The sequence below is a fragment of the Hemiscyllium ocellatum genome, chromosome 10, assembly GCF_020745735.1.
Source record: "Hemiscyllium ocellatum isolate sHemOce1 chromosome 10, sHemOce1.pat.X.cur, whole genome shotgun sequence".
Classification (NCBI taxonomy): domain Eukaryota; kingdom Metazoa; phylum Chordata; class Chondrichthyes; order Orectolobiformes; family Hemiscylliidae; genus Hemiscyllium; species Hemiscyllium ocellatum.
In genome coordinates, this window is record NC_083410.1 from 66,778,928 (window position 1) to 66,784,927 (window position 6,000).

Below are 6,000 nucleotides of genomic sequence, written 5' to 3' on the forward strand. Positions count from 1 at the left end.
AGTCCAAATCTAGATATTATCCTGAACGTTGTGTAAACATCGGCAATCACCCCTGCTTCTGACCTTATGATGGAGGGAAGGTCATTATGAACCAACTGAAGTTGGTTGGGCCTAGGACACTATCCTGAGGAACATCTACAGAAATGTGCTGGAGCTGAGATGTAGAAACACAAGAAATTGGAGCAAAAGTAAATCATTCAGACCATTAAGTCTGCACCTCCATTCAACCAGATCATGGCTGATCTTCTACCTCAAAGTTCCCATCCTATCCTCATATCCCTTGATATCTTAAATACCTGGAAATCACTGAATGGGAAAGTGGGTTTTAACTGGTACACACATCTAAAGATGCAGTGAAACAACATGTTTCAAAATGACTAATTCACACTAGAAAGGCAGTCATGCGATGAATATGGTTCACAAGTGAGCAATTAGAATGATTTAGAGAATTTAATTCTTGACAAGTGACTCAAAAACGGAACTGATTTTCATGGCAGAAAGAAATAATGGAAGATGCGAGTGAAATTTAAGTTGAAAATCAGATGACAATGACAAAACCAAAGAAAAATTAGAGTTTGGAAGAAATGACAGTATCTGTCCTTTCCTTCCAAAATGCTGTGAACAAGACATGATTTGGTAAAAATATGCTGTCAGAGAATAATGCGAATTTCAAGGTGGAAAAGAGATGGTTCAGAAAAATAAACATTCTCATCATGAGCCCGGATGGGACTTAAAAATTCAAAACTTCCCTCGATTCATCAGAATGCATTCTGAGTAGGACAAGACAAAAAAAAAGCTTTGGTAGATATCAGGTACAGAATGCTGCAAAAATCCAGGAGGATGGAAAGTGCATGGAATATATCAAGTACTTCCAACCTAAATTTAAGGAGAGTGAGTAAGAAGTTTGTAGACGAAACAAACATGGTTAAGGAAGAGAACAGCTGAGTGCAGGAAAATATCAATGGACTGATCAGGTGGCCAAATAGAGCTTGAAACTAAATTTTGGGGGGGGGGATGTGGGGGAGGAGGTGGGGGAAATTCAGTTGTGTAGAAAGTTAGGAAATCAAGGGTAAAGGAGAAGTTAGGAATGCAGCTTAGTGATGAGGCTGATTGTTACCTAAAAATAACAGGAAGAGACTGCACTAAGGAATCATAAGACTACAGGGAAATTTGGGAATAATGGTAACATAACCTGCCAACTCATGTACTCAGTACCCCATGCACGACGTAAAAGCATGCCAGATGCCTTCTTGACCACTCTATCGACCTGCGTTGCCACTTTCAGGGTCTCTCTGTACATCAATTTTCCCCAATGCTTTTCCATTTGCCATACAGTTTGCTCTAGAATTGGGGATCTTCCAAAATGCATCACCTCACATTTGTCCAGATTTCAACTACATCTGCTATTTCTCTGCTCAACTCTCCAATCTATCTATATTCTGCTGCATTCTCTGACAGCAGCTTTGTATCTGAATACACGAACCATTTAGAATGGAATGAATATGTTAATAGTGTAAATCGAGACAAATGGGTATGATTTGATGGCAATTACTGAGACATTACTCAAATGGGGCCCCCTCAAAGGAGTCCTATTTCTATGAGATGGATTGACCATGCAATCTGCATTCAGTGTCTATAAAGCCAGTAATTTTAGTCAGTTTCCAATCATTCAAATTAACCTGTACTTATTTGCAAAGGAAGAAATGTTACACAAATGCCACAGCATTTAGTTTGGTTAATGTTGCAGACTAATGATTTAAAAACGAAGATTTTGTTCCATACACAGTTCAAGCAGCTGGAACTGCACAAACCAAGATTTGAACAGAAGAACAAAGAACAAAGAAAATCACAGCACTCGTACAGGCCCTTCGGACCTCCAAGCCTGCGCTGATCCAGATCCTCTACATAAACCTGTTGCCGATTTCCAAGGATCTGTATCCCTCTGCTCCCTGCCCATTCATGTATCTGCCCAGATACATCTTCAATGATGCTATCATGGTAGCCTCTCCCACCTCCGCTGGCAACGCATTCCAGGTATCCACCACCCTGTGCGTAAAGAACTTGCCATTTATATTTCCCTTAAACTTTTCCCCTCTCACCTTGATTTCACAATCTCTAGCAATTGAGTCCCCCAGTCTGGAAAAAACTTCTTTCTACCCACCCTGCCCAAATCTCTCATGATTTTATAGACTTCAATCAGGACCTCCTCAACCTCCGTCTTTCTAATGAAAATAATCCTAATTTACTCAACCTTTCTTCATAGCTCCCTCCATACCAGGTAATATCCTGGTGAACCTCCCCTGCACCTTCACCAAAGTATCTGCATCCTTCTGATAATGTGGCAAGCAGAACTGTATGCGGTATTCCAAATGTGGCCGAACAAAAGTCTTATACAACTGTAACATGACCTGCCAACTCATGTAATCAATACCCCATGCGATGACATAAAAGCATGCCCGATGCCTCCTTGACCAGACTATCGACCTGGGTTTCTACCTTCAGGGTACAATGGAACGGAACACACAGATCTCTCTGTAAATCAATTTTCCCCAGGGCTTTTCCATTTACTGCATAGTTTGCTCTGGAATTGAGATTCTTCCAAAATGCATCTCCTCACATTTGCCCAGGTTAAACTACAACTGCCATTTCTCTGCCTGACTGTCCCATCTATTTATATTCTGCTGCATTCTCTGACAGTCCCCTTCATTATCTGCTACTCAACCAATCTTAATGTCATCTGCTAATCAGATGACTTACGCCTTCTTCCAAATCACTTATGTATATCACAAACAACAATGGTCCTAGCATGGATCCCTGTGGAACACCACTGGTCACAGTTCTCCATTTTGAGAAACTCCCTTCACTTACTACTACTCTCTGTCTCCTGTTGCCCAGCCACTTTTATATCCATCTAGCTAGCACACTGGACCCCATGTGACTTCACTTTCTCCATCAGCCTACCAAGGGGAACCTTATCAAATGCCTTACTGAAGTCCATGTATATGACATCTCCAGCCCTTCCCTCATCAATCAACTTTGTCACTTCCTCAAAGAATTCTATTAAGTTGGTAAGACATGACCTTCTCTGTACAAAACCATGATGTCTATCACTAATAAGTCAATTGTCTTCCAAATGTAAATACATCCTATCCCTCAGTATCTTCTCCAGCAGCTTCCCTACCACTGATGTCAGGCTCTCCGGTCTTTAATTATGTGGATTATCCTTGCTATCCTTCTTAAACAAAGGAAGAGCATTAGCAATTCTCCAGTCCTCCAGGACCTCACCTGTGTTCAAGGATACTGCAAAGATATCTGTTAAGGCCCCAGCTTTCCTCTCTCGCTTCCCTCAGTAATCTGGGATAGATTCCATCCGTCATATGAGGACTTGTTCACCTTGATGTCTTTTACAATGTCCAATACTTTCTCCCTCCCTATGTCGACTTGACCTAAAGTAATCAAACATCTATCCATAACCTCAATATCCATCATGTCCTTCGGTGAATACTGATGCAAAGTACTCATTAAGAATCTCACCCATTTTCTCTGACTCCACAAATAACTTTCCTCTTTTGTCCTTGAGTGGGCCAACCATTTCTCTGGCTACCTCTTGCTCGTTATATACGAATAAAAGGCTTAGGGATTTTCCTTAACCCTGTTTGCTAAAGATATCTTGTGACCCCTTTTAGCCCTCTTAATTCCTCGTTTCAGACTGGTTTACTTTGCCGATATTCTTCCAAAGCTTTGTCTGTTTTCAGCCACCTAGACTTATGTATGCTTCCTTTTACCTCTTAGCTAGTCTCACAATTTCACCTGTCATCCATGGTTTCCTAATCTTGCCATTTCTATCTCTCATTTTCACAGGGACAAGCCTGTCCTGCATTCTAATCAACCTCTCTTAAAAGCCTCCTACATATTAAATGTGCATTATTCCTCAAACAGCTGCTGCCAATCCACATTCCGCACCTCCTGCCAAATTTTGCTTTAGTTGGCCTTCCCCCAATTTAGCACTGTTCCTTTAGGACCACTCTCATCTTTGTCCATGAGTATTCTAAAACTTATGGAATTGTGATCACTATTGCCAAAGTTATCCCCTACTGAAACTTCAACTACCTGGCTGAGCTCATTCCCCAACACCAGGTCCAGTATGGCCCCTTCCCAAGTCGGGCTATTTATATCCTGCTCTATAAAACTCTCCTGGATGCTCCTTACAAATTCTGCTCCAACTAAACCTTTAACACTAAGTGAACCCCATTCAACGTTGGGAAATTAACATCTCCCATCACCACCACCCTGTTGCTCCTACATTGTTCCATAAAATGTCTACATATTTGTACCTCTATCTCACGCTCACTGTTGGGAGGCCTGTAGTACAACCCCAACATTATTACCGCACCATTTCTATTTCTGAGCTCTGCCCATATTGCCTAACTGCTCGAGTCCTCCATAGGACCCTCCTTCGCACAGCTGTGATATCCTCTCTGACCAGTGATAGAACTCATCCACCCCTTTTACCTCCCTCTCTATCCCACCTGAAACGTCTATATCCTGGGGTATTTATTTGACCTCCTATAATGCTTGTACTTGCTTTTGTTTTGAATAAATCTCTCAATTGTTGAAAGGAACATCTGGTGCCAAAATAATCAATACTGTGCCATCAAGATATATTTTTTCTCACTCCACAAAGTCAAATGAAAGACAGTGAGGAATATTTATGATTGTCATTTACAGGTGCTGAGGTCCAACTCTCATTTTTAAAACAAAAGACTGGTAGTAATTAGTTGCTTTAAGATCTCTGTTATCAAACATGAACAATTCGAAAATAAATTCAAGCAGAAATGCGATGAAACTATAAGATTGTATTATAAGCAGCATTGATGTTCTCAGCTTCAAATCTGTTCAGAACATAATGGACATGAATTCTTCTGCCCTTGAGTCTACTCACCTTTCAGTGAGATCATGGATGATCTGCAATCGTACTCTATCCAGCTGCGTTGGCTTCAATTTTCCTGAATAAGGAAGTGGTGTTGGAGTTGAAAATGTTAAGAGACATCCGATTCTCCTTAGAAAACATATGCAACGAACAGCACATTATGGGTTCAGCACTCAGCAAATGAGCTCAGCACATAGGACTCACGACTCTTTCACCTTTCTCCACGCAATCATTCAGTACTGGACTTTACAATTTTTTGAGTAGTTAGGAATCAGGCTTTTCTTTTACCTACCTGCTCTATCATTGTATTGTTCACCATCTCCATCTGATCAATATTAGATCTTACTGAAGGATCATGTGTCACACATAGCAGAGCTCCCACTTGGTGTAAGTCAGGGAGCCACCCTCGTCACTGTGGGAGAAAAGGATAGGGTATCCATGTTGATTGCTGATCTATAGGTGTCTTTAACAGGAGGAGACATTAGATTAGATTACTTACAGTGTGGAAACAGGCCCTTCGGCCCAACAAGTCCACACAGACCCGCCGAAGTGCAACCCACCCATACCCCTACATATACCCCTTACCTAACACTACGGGCAATTTAGCATGGCCAATTCACCTGACCTGTACATCTTTGGACTGTGGGAGGAAACCGGAGCACCCGGAGGAAACCCACGCAGACACGGGGAGAACGTGCAAACTCCACACAGTCAGTCACCTGAGTCGGGAATTGAACCCAGGTCCCTGGCGCTGTGAGGCAGCAATGCTAACCACTGTGCCACCGTGCCGCCCACATGCCTAATCTTGTTTCAAATTGGACACTGGCAAGTTGGAGAAGGCCTAAAGAAGAAAATGTGTTTCTTCTCTCATCAAATGTGGGGCAATTTTCAGTGAATATGATGATGGCATTAGGTATTGTGACTAAAGATGATCATCCAGCAAAGATTCCTCACTGCCAGATGCCATCGATCACTGGGAGGAAGTCCAGGATCACCTACAGAAGTCTTTACGACAAGGTGTCATCCAAGAGTCACCAATTTTGTACGCCTCTTCCACTTACTCTGAAAGT